The sequence below is a fragment of the Protopterus annectens genome, chromosome 1.part0 (genome assembly GCF_019279795.1).
Source record: "Protopterus annectens isolate FY-2018-M chromosome 1.part0, PAN1.0, whole genome shotgun sequence".
Lineage (NCBI taxonomy): Eukaryota > Metazoa > Chordata > Ceratodontiformes > Protopteridae > Protopterus > Protopterus annectens.
This window is the reverse complement of record NC_056725.1, coordinates 1170611244-1170634346: the sequence shown is the minus strand read 5'-3', so window position 1 is coordinate 1170634346 and position 23103 is coordinate 1170611244.

The following is a 23103-nucleotide window of genomic DNA, read 5'->3' as shown; positions in this document are numbered from 1 at the left end:
AAATTATGACTTTGGTATCATAGGAGGAGCTTTATACTGGTTTTCTCTCCTAAATTTCCAGAGAAACACAAACAGTAGCTTAAGGGGTTGACATATCTTTTTTCTAATCACTTACCAGTGTTGTCCTGTGGGTTTACATCCCAGGTCTCTTGTTGTTTTCTATGTATATGTTTCCTCTGGGAGGGTTTATTTGGGAAAGAGGGTTGTAATTGCATTGCTATGCTGATGACATGCAGCTGAACCTCATTTTCTCACAATATGCTATCTCTCTGGTAAATAGCTTAACAGCAGAATGGGAATGCATCCGCTGCTGGATGTTCTGTTGTTATTTGAAGCTCAACAACTCTGAAACAGTTGCCATGACTACATGACTACATATGCCATTTTTTGGAATTCAGATGCATCGTTTTTGTCCCTTAATATTGCCTGTGCTGGTAGATAATGGATTCATGTAAAATTGTGTAATTTAATGGGTAATTGCTGAAGACAAGCTGACACTGAAGGACTAGGTGTCAGTTGTTATGGAACCATCCTGTTTCCATTTTAGGAACATTACCCTTATAAAACACCTTATATATCACCTGCTGAGTTCCCACTGCTGGCACATTACTTGGTTAGCTCCCTCTCATCAGACTACTGCAGTACCTTGTTTCTGGGACGTCTGGACTCAGAACTTAATTACTTGTAGTTGATACAGAATTCCACAACCTGGCTACTAATAAATTATTTTGGTACTTTTCCATTATTGGGGCAACAGTTGAAGCGGTTTATATTTTTTTATTTATTTTACATTTGTTGACCGGGAATGTCTGGCTGGGCTAAAAGCCCTTTTTCAGCAGAGGCCCGGGGAGAAAAGCTCCATGTAATACAAATTTTACAGTTCCAGGTAATCTTATTAAAGTGAAAAACAAACATCAGTACTGTGTTACAAATAAAGAGACAAATGCATGGGAGATAATATGTACGCAATAGCAAAAAATATTATTATATGACTATATCAATACTTAGTAGGTGATAACATAGAGGAAAGGAAAGTGTAGAGGGGCAGGGAAGGATGGATTAGGTAAGAAGTAATAGGGTTGGTTAAAACAAGGGAGAGAGAGGAGAAAGAAGGTATTTCTGTAAGAAGGATAGATTCAGCGAGGGTGAGAACAGCGGCAGTTCCATTGTCTTTTAAAGTATTCTTTTGTAGCTGATTTAAATTGTTTGGGATGTGTAAGAGTTCTAATTTCAAGAGGCAGTTTGTTCTATGCTATAGAGGGGTGGTAGCTATATGTACTGCACCCAGATTTAGACTTAGGTTTACATATATAATAGATCTTGGCTTCAGCTCCAGAGAGTTCCTGTAGGGGAGTAGTGGGAGGTGAGGGAGCATAGTGCTGGACAATAGGCTGGCTGACATAGAACTGACAGTATGAGCTGGAGCTGTGAGAAGAGAAGTAGGTGAGGTAGTTCAAGCCAGTTTAAGTATTTTAGGGAGAGACAGAGGTGGGAATTATATGTTTGTTGAGCTGCGAATCTGGCTATCTTGTGATAGGGTGACTCAAGTTTAGTAAGTAGAGAGGAGTTTAGATTTGTGAGAATTTGGGAGCAATAAGTTAAGCAGAGTAAATGGTATGCATGAGTGAGAGTAATCCTGGCTTCAGGGGTGAGAATTTTTTTTATTTCTATACAGACGTTTTAGTTTCTAGTGGATTTTTCTGTTACAGTTGTTTATGTGCATGTCAAATTTTAGCTATACAGGTGTTGTTGAGGGACGTCATGGTAAAGGAAATTATGATGTGATTAACTGTTTTGGGGAGAAAGAGTAATAGTTTTTTTTTTTTTTTAGGGTTGAGGATGAGTTGGTTATTGGAGAGCCATGTCTCAACTGAGTTAAAAGACTGGGTAGCAGATAAGAGTTCGGAGGGAGAATTAGCAATGGTTATGACTGTAGAGTCATCAGCGTATTGGACTATGGATGACTGCGGACAGGAGGAATGTTTAGTGAAGATATTAAAAAGAAGTGAACCGAGAATGGATCCTTGGGGTACACTCATTTTAACTGGAAGGGGGTAGATGGAGAAGAGTGCCATCTCACTGATTGCAGTCTGTTGGTGAGATAGCTGGAGAACTATGCAACTGTATTTGGGGTGAAGTTGAGGTCAGACAGTTTTTTTCAGTAGGAGAGAGTGAGAAACAGTGTCAAAAGCCTTAAAGAGATCAAGGAATAAACAAGAGAAAATTATGATCATCATATATTCAGAAGAGATTCTCAAAAAGAGGTATCTGCGGTAAAGCTATACTGTCTGATTACTAACATGAGAATACAAGCTCGGTTTATTGGTCCAATAGAAAGCCAAGTGGCTTCCTTCTACTAAGCCTAAATATTAGAAGTATATCCAACAAAGTCCATGAACTCCATGCCACCATAGACTTATACTCCCCAGATATAGTCGTCCTGACAGAAACCTGGCTAAAACCTCACATTACCAGTGAGCAAATACTCCCTACAGGTTACGGCATACTAAGAGTAGACTGGCTAAACAAAAAAGGGGGTGGTGTAGCTATAATATTTAAACAACATCTAAACATCCAGATCTTAAAATCATCAGCTCCACAAATAGGCAATGAAGAAATAATATATACCAACCTCAAAATTAACCGAAACAAAACCATCAACATAATTGGATGCTACTTCCCACCTGGCCAAAACATCCCTCCACTAGAAAACCTCCTCAGCTGGTCTACCCACCATCTCCCCCAAGAAACTATCATCTTGGGTGATTTCAATATTGACTGGTAATCCTGTTCTGGCAACAATCCAACCCATCATGTACACCTTCATGGCTTCACCCAACTAGTCCAGTCACCAACAAGGATAAATAAAAACTCCAGCAAGCACTCTACCCTGGATTGGATACTAGTCAGTAAGAACCCCCAGTCATATATAACAGGCTGCTTATCAGATAGCCTCAGTGATCACTCCCCAACATTCCTACTCAAAAATACCTGTACCAAGCTAAACCTGTCATCTATCATCAAATACGTAAAAAATAAACTTTAACCCACTCACATTCATCTCATCCCTCAAAGAATGTAACTGGCATGCTCTAAAGTACCTCAGTCTAGATGACGCAGTTGAATCTTTTAATACTACCTTCCTGAACATCCTTAATTACCATGCCCCCATAAGATTTTCCAGAACCAAAGCACAACCCTCCCCATGGCTACAGAAAACCACTAAGTCAGAAATGAAAAACAGGGATAAAGCCTGGGAGCACTGGCGCAAAACCAAAACCCCTGCAGCTAGACAGAAATTCCTAGAAATACACAATAGAGTCAAAAAGCTAATAAAACAGGACAAATTCCAATACTACCAGTCTGCCCTAGACTCCTCACAACACAGCCCCAAACAATTCTGGTCCTCCATAAACTCCATCCTCCACCCAGGTAAAGTCAGTACCCCTCCTCCTAACATCCCTCACTCCTCAGAAAATATTGCTACCTCATTCAACACACACTTCACCCAAACCATACTATCACTAGCTAAACAACACAACCCCCCTCCCCTCCAACCCACACCTTCAACTAGTAATCTCCCCACTGCCTTCTCTTTTTCTCCTGTACCTACCTCCAACATAAAAAACTCTTAACTAAACTTAAACCCACCAAATTAGTAGCAGACAGCCTCCCAAGTGAATACCTACAAATTGCAGCTGATGCTCTAGCCTACCCAGTATCCATCTTGATTAACCGATCTCTGTCAGAAAGTTACGTTCCCACACTGTGGAAAGTATCACATATAATTCCCCTCCACAAAGGCGGACCCTCTGCAGAACTAACCAATTACCGCCCCATAGCTATTCTCTCTCCACTCTCCAAAATACTAGAGATGCATACACTCTCAGGTCTCACACTACCTCCTTACTAACAACCTCCTTTCCAGTACTCAGCATGGTTTCCGACCAAACCATAGCACCACCACTGCCTTACTCTCCTTTACTAACACTATCCTTCAGCATAAAACAATGGCTATCTCTCCTCTGCTACTTTCCTAGACCTATCTAAAGCATTTGACATGGTCCCACACAAACATCTTATCTCTGTCCTCAATAACCTATCCTTCTCACAATCAGTCACCAATTGGTTTCAGAGTTACCTGTCTGACCACCAACAATCCGTTGTATGGCAGAATGACATATCTCCCCAACTACCTGTCTCCATAGGGGTTCCCCAAGGATCCATCCTTGGACCCCTACTTTTCTCTGTTTACACCAATAATCTAGCCTCTGCCACCAAACATGGCACACTCATCCAATATGCAGATGACTCTACCATCATCTGCTCAGCCCAGTCCCTACCCAAACTGCAAAAAGTCACACAGGAAGCCTTTTCCTCTGTTGAAACATGGTTATCCGATGCCCAATTAATACTCAACCCAAACAAAACTAAACTACTCATCTTCCAACCCACCAAACATACTCAAAACAACTCTCACTTTAACATCACAGCAAAAGACAACACCACTATATACCCAACTGAACACACCAAATTGCTAGAGGTGGAAATAACCAATAACCTAAAATTTGCCATCCACATACCCATGACCTTAAAAAGTCCACAAAAAACTAGGAGCATTATACAGAAATAAACAATTTCTCACCAAAGCAGCAAAGATTTCAATAGTAAATTCCCACCTTATCTCCACCCTACTTTATGCCTCTCCAGTATATACCAACCTAAGGCAATGTGATCTAAACAAGCTAGAGACCTGCTACAACAAAATCGCAAAATTCGCCACAGGGGCATCCTACCGTAGTCACCACTGTCTCTCACTTGCTGAACTGGGCTGGCTTGAACTCCCTCACCTCCTTCAGTGGTATCAACTCTCACTCACCCACAAACTAGTAAACCATCCACTAAATGTCCCATCCCTCCAGAATCTACTCCAACCCTATCGCACCACCAGACCACTAAGATCCAGCAACAAAAATCACTTGCAGATCACTAAAGCCAATAACTCTGCTGGTGAAGCACTATTCTCTTGCGCCATAGCCAAATTATGGAACTCACTCCCACCCACAATTACCTCCGTACCATCATGCACCAACTTCAAAACTTTATTAAAAGCGCACCTAAAAACATGCTGGCTATGCCCTTGCAACTCCCACTCTAATATCATCCACCCATCCAACTACTACCTTTCTTTCACCTCCACTAACTACCTTGATGATAGCAAGATCAGATGCTCATAAGCCTAGTACTTATTATACAGCAGGAACTTCTCATTGTTACATTTGTTAATGCCTGTTATGTACTTCACAGATAAAGATTCTAGTTGTCTACTGATGTACTATGTTCTTCATCTGTAAATATGTTGTAAGTAATTTCTATGTTAAATTGTTAATCATTATGTAATCCAATGTAACTACTGTCTGTTTATTTTACTGTGGAGCTTTTCTCCCCGGGCCTCCGCTGAAAATGGACCCACGTCCAGTCGGACACTCCCGGTCAACAAATTTAAATAAATAAATAAATAAATAAAATGGACAAACACACTGGAAATCACCCTTTTCACCTTTCTTGGATGAACTTAGAACTCTTGTTTGATGAGGGAAAAAATGCGCGACCACAATCGCAACCGCAAATATGGAAACGGTAGCGTTATTCAGCTGTTACTGCTCTCTGTTACAAAACAGAAATAAAATACAGAAAGAGCAAAATGTTAATGTCCTAGTCAGCCTTCTATTAATATATATTTTCTGCATAATGTTATCATGAAATTGTAAACATTCACTAACAAGAATGATGGTTAGGAACATGTGAAAAGCATTTAAAATAATTTCTAAACAACCCCCACTTCTTTCGTATTGCACACGTGTACCCTTAGCTTCAATAACTGAAAGCAAAAACTTTGACGGCAATTTGAGTTACCATACAAGTATACAGTATTATAAGATGTCACTGTGATTGCAGTGTGCAATAATAAATATGAATACATTATCTACATGAAGTACAGGTTATCAAAAGAAGAGCATTTAACTCAAAAGGGAGCAAAAAAAGACTGCAATTGGGGTAGGGGGTAACTATTAATGTAAAGAAAACTGGTACTGTGGGTGGGACTGTAGAACAGATCAGGAGTGATATCAGAAATTGGGTGGTGATTAGCAAAGTGGTAGGCAAAGTTTAAATTTCGGTCTGGAAGAGCTAATTGCTTTTACAAGGCTTGTCGTGTTCCTTTAAGTGGAATAAACAGGGCAAGACATAGCTCACCTGTTAAGTTGACGTCTAGTGGCAGAAGTGCTAACAGAGCTTGTGCAGGTTGACTGTTCAATCTAATTTCATTTTGCAATTTTATATTACCTGCTTACTTTACTTGCATTACAGTTTGCTTGCTAACTAGTGGCTGTATTTCTGGTTGCCGCACATACTCTATAGCCTAGCATGCCCACTTCTGCTAGCACGTTAGAACTGTTGCCCCGATAACAGAAAAGTACCATTATTTCAGTACCAGCATATTTCAAAGATCCTGGGCAGTGTGCTCCAACTGCCACTTAAATCCAATCTCATCTGTAGCTTGAGTCCCTTCAGCCTTTCGGAGCTGCTTGTCTGGTACTGCTCACCCCGTGTCCTACTCTCAGTCAACATGGGACTGTTACTAGTTCAAGGGTAAAAGTTAAAAAGGTCTGAGTAGTGTTCCTCCACCTTACTGGGACTACATCTTCAGAAGCTGTTACCAGTTTGGCTGATGCAGCTTTTCATTCTTACTGGTTTTAACTGGTCCCTCAAAATTAGTTTATTTGAGTTGACATATGACTGTTCTTTGATCTATAGCTTTTTTGCATTTTAAGTTATTTGACTTTACAAGTTGTTTTTCTTTTTATCTTTATAAAGGTTTAGGAATTTAAATACATTTGAAGATGAAGTGTCCACCCAAGATTGTTCCATCTACAAAAATTATTTCTTTTTTTTGCAAGTTGCTTCTCAACTTCAGAGTTGGTAATCTAGTGTTGTAAAGGTTGTGGAGTGCAGTCGTACTCTGCTACCCATATAAAATAAATGTGCATGTTTCTGTAGTTTAAGACATACATACTAATCATGTAAGTAAAGACAAGCAGTAGGTGGACAATGAGACTGACCACTGGCAATGCGATTATAATCTATGGACTAACTCTGCCTTGTAAACTTTATGAAGTACATGCTCTGTATCAAACACATTTGGGCTATCTGCACAGATTTAAGGTTTGCTAAACTATCCTAGATTCAGTGTACCTGCTAGGTATGTATATTAACCGCATATTTGCTGCTGTGGGATTGGTGTGGGGTTTGTCAGAGTGGAGTGATGATGAATATACAAGAAACAGACTGAGGAAATTCAGAAGTGGAAGTAAATTCAGAACAGTAAGAGCAGTAATTTCTATCCTTTAATGCTGCAAAATTAACCCTAACAGGTGTATTGCAGCATTATTCTGTTTACGTGTAGTATGTGTATTATTTGCAAAACACTTGATTAATGCAGAATTTGCTTGTAATGCCCAATATGATCAAGACAAGGCCAACACATTATTTCAGTGTATAACAGATTACTAAATGTTAGAATATCTTCACCCTTAAAGTTCTTTATTTTTAGTAATAGTTGCGCTGTTTCTGGGAGCCCATCAAACATTAATATAATGAAGGATAGTAGTAATGCAAACACTGCGAACTACGACCCTAAATCATTAACAAAATCATAAGGTGTTCTGGAAAAATAAAGGATAGATCATTTATTTCATAAAATGCTATCACAATCAAAATGTGCATATTACTTCAGTGATTTTCCTTACAATGAAAACATAGCTTTCCAGTATAAAGAGAACAATTCCAAGCCAGATGCTTCAATTAATCTAGCAGTCTGTGTTCATTTTCTGCATTTCAGTAGCAGTTCATTTTCACTTGGATACTTTTACTGATGCTTTCTTGTCTTTTTTCATTCTGGCAAAATTCCAAAAAGAAAAAAATAATAGATTCAAAAGAAGCTTTTACTAGAATGCAAACAATGACACTTATAAACTCATATAAGCTTCTGCCAACACTCTGCTAAAAAACAACAAAAATTTTGTTTTTCTATTCAACACAGGTTCTCACTAGTATATAGCACTTAAGATTTTACTTGGCAAATCAAAAACTCACCCTTTTTACAGCAGGATCTCTTATTGTTAAAAATGAAATAAAATACCAAGCTCAACTTCACAGCATATAGAGAGAGAATACATATCCAGAAATCTTTACTCGATAATACTTGTGCTATAATGACTGAAGGCACATATAGTTTTTGCAGAACTTTTTTATGTATCTTTATTTTTGCAGCTGGGATGTTAATTTGGTACTAACCCATTTTCAGCAACTGAGGAGAAAGACTTCACCAAAACAGATAATACATCTGGTGCATAGATGCATAACATACCTCTCAACCTGCAGGCATTGAAAACAGGAACAAAGGTTCTTGAAAAGTAAGTACATCCAGTGAAAAATCTGGACATTTAATTAGCATAAAATTTGATACCAAATAGCTCTTCCTATGTCAAGTAGAAATGTGAGATACTACTCATAAATGTGTTTAAAAAAACAGAGGGACAAAAAATGGTGGGAAAATATAAGCACGTTATCAAAGAGACGGTGTAAGATCTGCAGACTTTAATGAACTTCATTGCAAAATTCTACAACACAAGACCATTTGCTGTAACACCTGTGTCCTTTTTCTTTACATTATTGGGGCCACTAGTATGTTGGTCATGTAGTGTAGTTTTCTGTGTTCTGGACAGCTTCAAAACTCTCGCATGATTAGGGGGATACAGAAAATTGTGTGAAGGGGTAAATCAAGCCTGAAAATAGGGACATACCTTCATAAATAAGTTCATAGATTGGTACTAGGCTATCGACCCTAGGGCCTATACAAGCCTAGCCATAACAATTCCCTGGATATTTCTTCCCACAATATTTACTTCTCTGGACCCCTGTCTAGCAGGGTGACTGACATGATCCCCGGGGTGAATTTCCTATCTCCCATCCAATCATCAAGGTTCCTTTTGAAGAGGGCCAAGGAGGTGCTCTGCTTGACATGTATGGGCAGTCTATTCCAGAGTATGGGGAGTCTCTGGGTCAGGCACCTATCCCTCCAGCATGTTTTCTTCATCGTGATGACAAGGTTTAGATCCCTGGAGCGTGTGGCTCTGAGAGATTGGGATTTCTTTAAGTGGAGCATGTCCAACAGCTCAGGGTTTGACATGGCCTTGTATGTTAAGCAGAGATCGCCTTTGATTAGACAATATGTCACAGACTATAGCTGGAGTTTTTTTAGATGGTCAGCATATGGCATCTGCTTTAGGCCTGTGATTCTTTTAGTGAGGTATTTCTGTGGCCTTTCCAGCTGTTGCATATGTCTTGTGAGGTACATACCAAACGGGGCATTATACTCTATAATGGGTCTAATGAGGGACGAGTACAGTGAGACAATGACCTCCTTTTTTCTGGATGAAAAGCACTTAGTGATGAGGTGTGCCACATAGAAGGATTTCCTGACTGTTGTGGTGATGTGGTTATGGAAAGTGAGACCACTGTCCACCTGTGTCCCTAAGTCTCTCATCACACTTTCAATGTTTAGTGTACTTCCACCTATTGGTAGCTGGCAGTTGGTACATCATGTGCAGGGATAAATGATGACTGAAAATAGGAATGTTCCTTCAAAATAGGGGACAGTTGAGAGGTCTGATACATGACTAATTAACACGCATTATGAGACTACCTAACATTTTTTAACTGGTTACTAACATAAATTAAATGGCAAAATTACACAAATACCGAGGGGCAACCTCTACAGAACCAGCAAAGGAACAACAACAGCATTTTTGTTTTACCTAGTGCTTTCTGTTAGGCAGAAATTCCTTATTTCGTATATGCTGCGTAAGTCACTAAAACACAATTCTTGTAAAACAGTGGAAAAGCTGAGAAAAAGCAGAATGAGAGGGATGAATTATATGAGAGATGGTGAAATTGGAAACGGAAGAAGAGAGGATGCTATAGAAGGAAAGATAGCTGTGGACATGTGGCAAACTGGAGTCCTGTGTCTGGGCACAGTGAAAGAGAGACATCCAGAAAGTAGAAAATCTGAGATGGTTTTAAATAATACCATTATTACATGCACCCTGAAAACTACAGACTCATTGGTCTTATGAGTCTTATCTGTAAAGCCATGGAACACATCATTATCAGCATCATAAATCACAGCATCAAAATATGATTAGACTCAACAAACAGCAACTTGGCTTTTTAAGGGGGAGGCATGCCTGCTAAATCTTGTAAGCTTCTTTGAAAAGGTCACAGTGGAGGTGGACAGTGGATACATTGTCCACACTGCATATCTTGATTTGTCCAAGGTATTTGAAAGCAGAGAGATCATGGAATCATAAATAAACTTAGGGCATTAAATATTGACCCCTATGCAGTAAAATGGATGGCAAACTGGCTCAAGGGCAGAATGGATGTTGTCAATGTTGGTGATTCTTCCTCAGTCCAGTGTGGTGTCTTCTAGGCATCTGTTTTGGGCTCCCTCCTGTTTGGTATTAATCTCTTTGTCCTCAAAATTTGTAGCACTGATCTTTGGTTAACAATTTTACTAATTACTACAAGCTGACTGTAGTTGTCATGTCAACCCAAGGTACTTACACCTTTCAAAATGAATTAACACAAGCCAACACTTGGTGAACCAAGCAAGACATGAACGAAATGGAAACAGCAAAATGTTTAAACCTACTGCATCAATAACTGCCAGCTATCAAATGAGTCCGTGATTAGAAACCTGGGCATCTTTTCCTTTGATCACCATTTGATGACTGTAGTTAGGAAATCCTTCTACATCTTGCAACTAACTGCTAAAGGCATCACTTCTAAAACCAAGAAGGTCATTGTTCCTTTATACTTTGCCCTGGCCAGACCTATTGTAGAATACTCTTGTATTTTTCTTACTAGAAACACCAAAAAACTTGAAAACCTGCAGAGGTTCCACAAAAATGATCTCTTATCTATAAGTCTTAGCTAGCAGGAGAGACTGGAGTCCTTGTCCCAGTACACAGTGTCATATAAGCTCCAGAGTGAAGATGTGTCTCACTTCCCATGCCCTCAGGGATCCTGTTGTCCTTTACCTCCTTTTTGATAAGCCAAACAGTGTAGCTAACACTAGAATAAGAGTTCTCAACCAACATCAGGAATAACTAAAACTAGACAGAGGGATGGGTTCAGCATCCAGTTCCTCCTTCTGCTCTAGAACTGGCTCCCCCTACACATCAAGCAATGCAATTCCCTGATGTCTTTCAATCACAGCTTGGACAACTGGCTGGGTACCATTAAAATTACTCCAGGAGTTACAGGCCTTGCCCTACTCAGAAGGGGTGCCAGACCCTTAGAGTGGTTTTGGAAACACACACACATGGCCGCTGGCCAAATTGCCTTATATATCTCATGATCCTATGATATTACATATCGCAAAACACCAGTCACACATAATTTCAATGCTTGACAGACCTACTGAAAAATAATTATTTAGTGGGGTGCAAGATGTGTTTTCTTTTCAACAGTAAATGATATGAGAGAATGTGTGCCAAGACTGTTGTGGGTTATAAAAATTAAGGGTAGTAATAGACAGCAAAGAATATGATGACCTAGGAATGCAGACAGATGGGATGCACACATAAGGCTGCACCCTTTTAGATGCCCAAAATGAAAAAGAACTGGCATGGCCAAAATGAGATTATAACTGGGTGTGTTTAAACTGTATCATTATGTGTTTTGACCAGTAATGATGCAGTTGGGGTACAGTCATTGCCAGTTGTGTCATTGCCACAGAGACAGCAAAAATAGCATAAAACTTGCAGGTTTCCAGGAGCTTTTAACCCTTATTTACAGAAATAGCAGATGCACAGGACTGTAGTCCTTTTAACATGTAGAGTTTTAAAGGCGGTGCTATAAAGTCCTCCTGCTAGTCTAGCAGTTAGTGCAGAAGGTTAAGATTGTGAGCTGTAGTTCCTGTGGCACAGGGTATGATTCCCTCAGCCCTCATTTTTTACTATGTGACCTTGAGAAAGTCACTTATCCAGACAGTGCTTGTGGGCAACTGGGAATTTTGGAGAGGATCCTCAATGGTCCCCCGGGACTGCAAGCCTAGTAACTTCCTAGATCAGTAAATCAGAAAAAATTTGCTGTTTGTCACATCTGCATCTAACTCAGGGATCTAAATTCCTGCTATCCCAGAGCTCACAGATTGGCTGCAGGGCATGGCACACTGCATTTTACTACTACAAACCTAAACTAGTCAGGCTGGCCACCATCTAATAATCTTATCATCCATGTCTGCTTAAGTACAATATCCAAACTGCAACAAAGGAACTTGCCCCCGTTCAATCTCCCAAACAAACCGTTATGTATTGCAGGTCCCAAAATGTTTAAATCCTCACATATTTGATCATAAATGTTTCTCAGTCTAAAATAGTTGAAATGGTTCTTCCTTTTGTTAAGAGTGATTCAAGATCTATTACATCCCATCGACCTAATGTACACTGCCCAGATACTGGTGTATAATACCAGTCCATTCTGCTGTCCACCTAAAACCTCTGATCTATGACATCCATTGGTCTTACTGTCCACTGCCAGATGCTGGTGTATAATACCCTTCCATTCCGCTGTCCACCTCTCATACTCTGAGAGGTCTTTGATTTCCCCAATAATATCCACGCTGTTGCCAATTATTGCTTGCTTACTGTTTTGATCCTCTTCTTTGACCAAGTTATCTGTGCACAGAAACATTGATGTGCTTTGTCTTTATGTCAGTATCTACATGTCAATAGTACATTAAAAATACTAAAAAGTACAAAAATACACTGATCAAAAAATGAAAACAATTTCCTTTTGTGATCAGTAGACCAAAAAAAAAAACAAAAAACAATTTGCACCTTCAAACACACTTTGTCTAAATAGCTGTTAGGGAAAGTGTTTTTCTTTGCTGTGATTGGGGGAAGTAAAGACTATCAATAAGAAGAATACAAGCAGCTAAATGATGCCAACATTTATTTTTACATGGAAACTGATCCCACATTAATATTTAAATGTACTATTGGTGCATATTTCAAGCAAATGACATAACATAGAACCACTAATGAACATGTTAAGGTACAGTTAACAGAAAATTCACCTACTCAACAGCATTTCTACCTTCTACCCAAAGTCAAAAAGGAACTTACTTCATAAGTTCATAGGTTCATAGGTGTTTACTAGGCTAATGACTACAAGGGCCTTTTTAAGCCTAGCCATGCATCACAAATCTCTGACAAGTTCTGATACCCTTGATAAATGTAAGCAAGGGCTTGGGAGATTAACCATTTACAGGTTACCTGTGTCCATTAGAGACATAGGTGCCAAACCAGGGATGAATTTCTGGTATCTCATCCAATTGTCCCAAGTTGCACTTGAACTGGGTTAGGGAGGAGCTCTGCTTCACATGGATTCCATAGATGGGGTAGTCTCTGGGATACATACCTATCTCTCCAGCAGGCCCTATTTATATCACAGACAAGGTTTAAGTCTTTAGAATGGGTAATTCTAATACTGTTTGTTTTGTGGATATGCAGGAGGTCCATCAGGGTCTGACAATGCCCTGTATGCCAGGCATAGATCCCCCCTCAAAAGTCTGTAGGAGAGAGATGAAGCGGTCTGCATAGTACATGTTACTTATGCCCTGTATTCTTTTAGTGAGGAACATCTGTGGATGTTTCAATTGTTGGATATGTCTGGTTAGGCACATACCAAAGGCGGCATTGTAATCAATGATAGGTCTGATGAATGACGAATACAGTGGAACAATGACTTCCTTGGACTTAGATGCCATACCTTTGTTTATAAGTTTTGCAATATAGAATGATTTCCTCACCACTGTAGACACATGTTGGTCCAAGGCTATATTACAATCTATATGTGTCCCTAAGTCTCTGACTACTGGGTCAACTCTAAGGGGTGTGTTTTCAATATGATAGTTACCAGGAATGGATGACTTCCCAAAGAATACTATTATGCATTTCTTGGCATTTAGTTTTAGTCCATGGATCTGACACCAGTTGTTTGTCTGTGTCAGCCCCTCCTGGAGAATATTTGTGTCAGTGTGAGATTCAATGATAGCTCCTATTTTGCAATCATCTGCAAATTTAGTCAGCCAGAGACCACTAACATTGGCCTTGACCTCTGAGAAGTAAATGCCAAAAAAGAACAGTCCAAGGACTGATCCCTGAAGAACTTCCCTTGTGACTGGCCTCTTTGTAGAGGTGGACTCCCCAATTCTAACTTCCTGAGTCCTGTCTGTGAGCCAGTTGGCTATCCACCGGGTGACATACAGGTTTGTACCTAACCTCTTGAGTTTGTCAACAATACCCGAGTGGGGATTCCAACTCCAGGAAGAATAATAACTTTTTGGATATAGTTTTTTTTTCAATGGAACCACTATCAGAATTCCATGAATTTTATTTAAAACTCTTGTTGGGTTGGTTGGTTCTAGAATTAAGGATTCAATGAGTTTGTTTCCCTGATAGATAACACACATACTGAGAATGAAACACTACTTTGTACTTTGGATGTGGAGAGTTTACACACATCTGTTCCCCATGAAGCTGATATTAGGGTGATTGTTTTTTTGGTTGGAAATGGGTAATCATTATCCTCAGGACTTCAGTCCCTTTTTATTACTATTGTTAGGTTTGGAATTTGAAATGAATGCCTTACATCTTGACAACAGGTGCTTTTTACAGCTATGTAGTAAAGCTCTGGGGCAAGTTTTGTCCCCATATATTCTGACCCGTTCATGAGGTATTTTAAACACCTTGATATATATATATATAATCATGAATGTGACATTTACCAATGTAGAAATATTGAGAAAATGTTAGAGATTCCTGGATCAGCTTTCCCCTTTCATCACACTGTTTGATCACCTCTGCAGCAGAGTGGCTAAACACTAAATCTCGATTCAAGAGAGAATTTAAAATCTCGTTTATAGCATCATCTAAAGGGTTCTGAGAATGCAGCCATGCAAACTTCCTTAAACCAGTACCAGTGGCCATAGCCCTAAAAGAAATATCAACAGACTCATACACACATTGCAAACAAAGAGTAGTGATCTGTGTAATAGAATAAACTAAGGTATTTAAAGCAGATTTTTCCTCACAAGAAGAAACTGCAGATAAAGCATTCCACATACTTTCACAATTTGCCAGAACAAACTTTTAAAACACGAGCTTAACAATTCAAAATTCTGAAAACCAACATTGCAGAAGTATACACTTTTTTCCCACACCGATCAATAATTTTCCCTTCCTTATTAGAAAGAGTAGGATTGGAATTAATCGTGCTTAGCAGCAGTGGGATCAACTAAGGCAATAGCTGCTGGGTCAGGTTTGGGAATACTGTATAAAACTTTAAAATTGCGTAATTTTATCCATATTATCTGCCTTTTTAGGGACAGCTGACTGACTAACAGGAAAACTGTATGCAGTTAACACATGCATCCTCCAAAGTACACATAACAGGAGCAATGGGTGTAGGAGTTGGAAAAATCCTTCTTCAAAACTATTAGTATTTTATGAGAAACTTGTGAAACCTCAGTGTTCTTCCACTGAAAACAATGGCACAGTTCAGCAATAGTCTCACTGAAAAGGACCCCCCCACACACACAGAGAATCAGAAACTGAACTCTCCTCTGAGTCTGAAACAAAAATCTGAGGAAAAAAACCCTGAAGCCATTCCTGCATCTTCCTGTTCAGATTCAGAATCTTTAATTTCTTCAGGAAAAGAGAAATCCCTCTTTCTTACCCAAAACTGTATCAATAGTCTGAATTAAACCCTGAACCAGACACAGTAAATTACTCCTGTCTAAAGAAATTAGAGAAGTAGATATGTGCTTGGTTTTCGGTTTCTTTTTGAAAGGAAAAATGGGGCCAACCATGTTACTAATGACAGCAGCTGTTTATCCAGGGATGGGCCAAGCATTCTGGCACAACAGAGAAAACTTCCCTGTTCTGTCACCCAGGACCAGTGTGGCTCTCCCTTGCACTGAGGGGACTCCAACAGCCTTGGAAGACATAGCTGCCACTCCTCCATAGTAGCTGTAGGAGCAACATGAGAGGGATCTGGGGTAAAAGATGAGTGGTCCCAGGTACAACAAATGGCCACAGCAGAGTCACCCACCTGTGGCTGAAGCAAACTGATAGCCTGCCGTGGTGGCAAAGGCTGTTTGCTTAACTTTTTCTTTTTATGGCTGGAAGAAGGACTGACCATGGGACCAGTCATCTGTTCCATGGTCAAGCTGAAAATGGTGCCTCTTTCCTGTGGAATACAAGCAGCAAATGCCAGTAAAACTACCAGTCCACAAAAGCTATCCTTGTTTTTTTTTTTGTCAGGGAAAAAACACACTATGCCAGAACCACCAATGAAAAATAAACACAATTTCTCCACTGAAAATATGTTTTGGCCGCAGTGGTGCAGTGGTTAGCATTGCTGCCTCACAGCAAGAGGTTCTCCGGTTTGATCTTCGGCTGGGGTCCTTCTGTGTGGAGTCTGCATGTCCTCCCTGTGGTCGCGTGGGTTTTCTCCTGTTGCTCTGGTTTCCTCCCACATCCCAAAGACATGCTGTAGGTGGATTGGACACTCTAAAGTGAGTGCGTGCATGTGTGTGCCTTCTGTGGAAGGTTGGGCGCCGGGCTGGCAACTTGACACCATAAAACTCCACTGCCAATCATGAGCAGACAGGTGATCCGCTGTGGTGACCCCTAACTGGGAAACAGCCGAAAGAAGAAGAAGTTAGTTAATACCACTTTTAAAGTGACAGAAAAAATATGTGCTCTGTTTAAAAGTACATTATAATGTTAGACAGTCTGTTAAAGCACAACACTCCTAGCTTTAAAATAATTTCCTAAAGAGGAAAGTAATAAAACATCAGTAAATTTAAGGAAAAGGAAGTTTTTTCCCCAAATAGAACTTATCTGCCAAACAAAGGATATCACAAGCTGACTGTCGATCCTCACAAGCCTCAGAAGAGCGTATTCTTCAGCAGCAGCAAGCTCTGAAAGGCTTCTTGCCCAAACTTGTCTTTTAATAAGCACAACTTGAGCTGCTTGGCACTTTGGGTGCATGGACGTTGCCTTGAAGCTTTGGAAGATGAATGGCCATTATTTCCTTGGCAGGATATTACCCATATAGCTAAGGCTACTACAGCAGTGATCAATATAATTAACATCAGAGGAAGTACAACTATGCAATTATTATTATTATTATTGTTGTTTTTTTTTTAACTATTTATTTTACTAAGAAATAGGACTGGTTACTTGACATTTTTCACTCAAACCCCATGAACATTGTAGGGCACATACGGAACTAAATGCATGATACATTCCTCTCCCAAAAGTATACAGAGAGAACAAGGAAAGAGTGCATAAATACTGCTTAAATCACAACTTAAATGAACTGTCACATTAAATAGAAAGGATCTCGTCAAAGTCTAGGCGCAGAACTGGTGTGTGTGTGTGTGTGTGTGTGTGTGTGTGTGTGTGTGTGTGTGTGTGTGTGTGTGTGTGTGTGTGTGTGTGTGTGTGTGTGCCTGCTCGTATGTGTGTTTGTGTGTATGAAAGATATAGTGGCTGCTCTGTCACTAAGCTATTGAAACAGCTAAGACTTAGCCATGGTTTTGAAGCATGATCTTTGCCTCATACGTACATTATACATCAACATATGAGAACATAGAAAGTTCAACTACACATTTTTTTATTTACTATTTTTTTTTTTAATTTTTATTGTTTTCTTTTAATCAGGTAAGTAGGCTGATTGCTCAACCAGTTTTCACAAATGACCTCAGATCGTATAACACAAAAATGAAGGGTTATGGGAAGAGACTTGATGTAATATAATTATTTTGGTGGGAAATATGAATACAGATGATAAGATATACACATTCATACTGATGACAGTGACGTTAACTAAGAATGGGAGAAATAGAGAAGGAGAGGTCATTGCTACTCAGTGGGAGGGGCTATGATTCAGAACTGACAAACATGCATTATTTCAATAAGAAAGTGTTGTGAATTCACTACTTATGATTAAAGGGGTGTCAGTGGCTTGTTTCATTGGGGTGTAGGCCTTTAGGCCTTTTATTTGTTAACTTCTTAGTCAAATTCCAAGTTTGATCAAAAAGAGCTGCATTAATGCAAAATTCAGTCGTGTTTTCCGAGATTGTCTTTGTTCCACCTCAGTATACTTGTATTAGGTACAGAGCATTATCATTTTGTTAAGTAAGATATTGTTTTTTCAATCTTGTGGCATCCTTTGAAGAGGTAACAGCAGCACTTGATAAAAGGTTGACAGTGCAATGACATTGTCTAACAGAAAATAATTAACAAATTAGTAGCGTTAAAAATTAATCGATATGTAATTCAAAGGGGGAAAACACTGGCTGAGCAACAATGTTCAAGTCAAATTAGAGATTGCCTATCTTCCCCAAAAGAGCCTTCCAGTGATCTCCCACAGGGCTCTGTGTTATGGCCACTAGTTGGAAATGGACTCTAGATTACCCGGTATACTGATGACTTCAAACTGGGAGACACAATTACTTCAACAAAAATGCTGAATTTCTCCAAAAGGGCCTAAAAGTACATACCTAGTACAGTAATAATGATCTCATCATCAGCTTGGCAAAAAGAATGTAAATTATGATTTCAGTAGAAATGTTCAAATCATAGAAAACTACACCATTGTTAAAGAGATAAGGATGATGGTAGGCAGCAGTTTAAACTATATACCCCAGGTACAGGCTACCAGGGTATCATGACTGGCTGATGGGGCATGAGTAGATCACCAATCATGGGGTGGCATACAGGCTTTTTAAATGAATGCATTTTAGTATCTGTAGGAAAGAGGTTATGGATGTGCCTTGCTACAGTTACTGAGACAATAACAGTGCATTGAGTACTTGCAACACGGAGCTTTCATAAGCTCTTTCTGCACTTTAGTGCTCTATGAACTCATTTTTATTTGGTCTTCAAGTATGGAAGACCCTTTTTTGTCCTCAGCTTTGGGTTGAGGTGGGTGCCAGTCCTGGGAACTACTACCCTGAGTAACAGATAACATATCTATGATTCTGTCTGAAGGGCATGTCTAGTCACTCCAGACGCATTGTTGTACCACTTTATACCTTAATAACATCACTAACTAAGTCTGCATAATGGTTAAGGTCTTTATCTCACAGATACAAGGTACAGAGTTAGGTTTTGACCTCTGATTGTTAGCTAGGCCTGTAATAGTCTGCAGACTGATAGTCTTGTATTTACCTCTGGGCCTGTCCAAAAGACCATTATAAAAGAATACAGTACTCTATTTTGTAGCTTTGAAATCATCACATAAAATAAATTGAAAATGTACAATGTTTCCTTACTAAAAAATAAAAGGACTTTTAAATTTGAACTGTTCAGAAAGGTTTTGAGACCTGTCATTGTATTTTATTTCTTATAGGTTCCTTAGAGGTGACCTCTCTATAAGACAATACCTGATACAGTTCTATCTGAAAGTGAATATCTGGAATGCACTGCTGATGGAGCCAGCACTAGGTTGGGACCCTAAAAATTAATGTCTCTAAAAAAAGAAAATATGACAGATATACTACACAACACATTCCAAAATAATAGAATATGCTTCCAATTATTACCTAGATTTTGATGAATGGGTTATTGTTGATGCATGGAATTTTGACTAAAATGTATTGAATCACAAGTCAAGACCAGCAAAATATGGACTGGTCCCCTTGCAGGACTCATGTTATAGTCTGTTGTGGAGTTTTGATAGATAAGTGATTTATTGGGCTGAGGTCAATATTGGAAGTGCTGGAGAAAAATGTACGGAGTTTAATAGGTGAGGGCAGATATATAAGCCCCAGTCTGTTGGAGTTTGCTCGGCCTGTATTGGGGTAAGCAATCCTGGAAAGAGTCTAAGCTGAGTAGACTCAAAGGTTTAACATCAGAATGGCTGTGTCTGAGAACATTTCAGTGTGGATTTTGGAAGCGGATTTTCAGCTGTGTGAAGGCAGGCAGTTTTGAGAACATCCTTACATTTCTCTTCCTTAAAATCTGGGCTAAAACTGGGAAAACTATTACTGGCTGAGGGGCTGTGTTCTGAAATTCTATCAGAGGAATGATTCTTTCTTACCAGGAAAATAAAGTGAAATTGCAAAGTAAGCATGAGCTTTTGGCTCTTGTTTAAAAACCTGCAAAAATGTTTTTCTTTTGCCTGCTGTTTAGATGCCAGCATTGTATGGCTGTTCTGGCTGTTGTTTAAATCCTAGTAGTAAGATTGGGCGTTTGGCTGTTGTTAAAACTTGTACCAGTTATTTTGTAGCTGTTGCCTTTTTATTTATTTATTTGATTTTGTTTACTGTGACAGAACACTGATCACAGTAGAACATTCACAATCACAGAGTGGATGCAGAAATTTACACACAAATAAAACAGAACTAATTCACAAAGAATGGAGTATTCATAGTAGATATAAAGTCTAGCAGACAATGAGCAAATATTATTAACACACGAGAAAAAAAAACAAATTTGTACTAATTATTGTGGAAAATATGGGAAATAAGCAGCAGGTGAGATCAGAGAGTTTAGTAGAAGTGATCTAGGTGAGGGAAGAATTAGGTGATTGTGTCCAGTGGAAAAGCACTGGAAGTCAGATTATTTATTGAGCTGTCCTTTTGAGTTGTGCTGTCAAACTGGGGAAGATGAGATTTCTTTAAGGTGTGTGTGTGTGTGTGTGTGTGTGTGTGTGTGTGTGTGTGTGTGTGTGTGTGTGTGTGTGTGTGTGTGTGTGTGTGTATGTGGGAGGGGGGAATTGCTAGAACTTTGGTGCAAGAATGGAGGACAGTGCACTTGGTTTGAGGGAATCTGGAGGGAGTCAATTGGGAGAAGTTACAGAGGTTTTGGGTGTGGTTTTATTATGGTCTTTGGCAGAAAGAGGCAAGAAGTACCCTTTTGAAATAATTTTGTTTTCAATGATCTGTAGTGAGGATGAGTTTTTTTTTTTTAGAGACTGTGGTTATGGTGGGGAGCCTGTATTCAAGTTGACCTGGGAGGACTCCTTTATCTATTGCAGCTCTAGCTGGTTTGTAGAGAATGGGAGATATTTTCTGGGACCAGAATAAAAGAGACTTGATTTTTTCCTGCTGTTTTTATTGCGGTTATAGAATTGAAGTATCTGGACCAGACATAAACCTAGGCCTTTAAAATATGTGGTTGTTTCTATTGGGGTAACATTGAAATTTTTGAAGCTGACATTTTTAAGAGTTGTTTTCAGCTTTTGTGAGGTTCCAAATATACTTTTTGCTTTGGAAGGGGTTTAGGAGTAGCTTATGGTTGTTTAGCCAAGAACTAAGGGAGCAGAGGTCAGACTGAAGCTGGGTTTGAACAGTTGAATGTGAGGGACTGGATTGAAGGATAATCATGTCATCAGCATACAGAGTGATAGGAAGGTCAGGGAGGATGGATGGTCGTTTGTTAATAAAGTGACAATAGGGCAAGCATGGAACTCTAAGGTAAGGGGTGCTGAAGGGGATTGAGTCTGAAATACATATTTGTAAGGGAATATTGGAATTGGTGAGTGTTGGTGCTAACACCATTTTCTTGGAGGGAGTGAAGGAGGAGGAGAAGGTGCTGAGTAATATCAAAGGTTTTGGTAAGGTAAATGACTAGACCTCCTGAAAGTTATTTTATCCATGTTGAGAGGATCTCATCTGTAAATGAGTGACTATGGTGCTGTCAATGTGCTGAGGTCAGCCCGGCATCTATACTGTTTAAGAGTGAGTAGATGGTACTGCTGGATGTAAGTGGACATTTGGTTATAGATTAGTTTTTCAAGTATTTTCAGAATTGAAGGGAGGAGGGAGGCATTTGCTGGCAGAGGATGTGTTGGAAGGGATTTTCAATATGTCTGACATTGTGTTTTAATTTATGGAGAGGTTATAAATGTGTAGAAGAGGTGTGTTAAGGAAGACTTACAGAGTGAGATGAACCAGAGGAGTAGGTTGTCTGCAGCAGAGGGTGCATCCAAGGGAATGTTTTCTAGTATAGACTCAAGGTCTTTGTAAGCCTTCTTATTAAACTGTTTGTTTAAAGCAGAGGAAAGCTATTTATGTTGTTTCAACTTTTGAACTGAAGGGAAAAACAGTTTGTGTTAGATATTAAAGTAAAACAGGTTTATTATCTTGGGACTGAATATATCGCCTTGTTTAACAGTAAAATCAAAGTTTAAAGTTCTGCTTTGGTACAATGGGAAGTAGAAAATACCAGCATGAGGTTACAGAAATCAATCTTCTCTTCTTGAAGGTAAAATAGATTGCAAGCTTAGCAAGTGAACACATGAACCTAAAATTAATTCTAATGTCTCTGTATATCAGGGAAAATGATGTTGCTTGTGTAGTGACCAGTCTGTTATTTCTACTAGTTGTGAATTATTGTAATTAGGCAATGCACAACTTACAAACTCCCATTTCACATTTTAAGGATTCATGTAATACTGAGACTGACAAGTACTCAGGATGCCTCACTTGGAGGTTCCCTTTTTCTTCTGGTTAGTTTGTATGTCTGTTAGCTTTCATTGACTACTCATTTGAGAAAAAAGTAGCCAGAGCATGGTGATAATGATCTAGTAAATGGTATCTTAGATTTAGGATTAAGGCAAGTTTATTTGTTTATTATTTTTAATTTTTATTTACACTTTATTGATAGAGTTAATCCCACTAAGGCCACAGCCTCTTTTCAGGGGAGGGCCAAGGTGGTATTCATACTGACTACAGGAAATTTAGATAGGGCACCAAGGAAATCCCCCTACTCTTTTTTGATAAGTGTCATAGTATCTTTGACATCCACCTAAACTACCACCAGCTAAGACATGTGTGACCCTAGTTTAATGTTTCATTTGAAGGATGCTGATGGTGTACTTCATGGGACATATATTTTGTAATTTTTTAATGTAATTGTTCATAATTTAAACTCAGTCAACATTACTGCTGCTTCT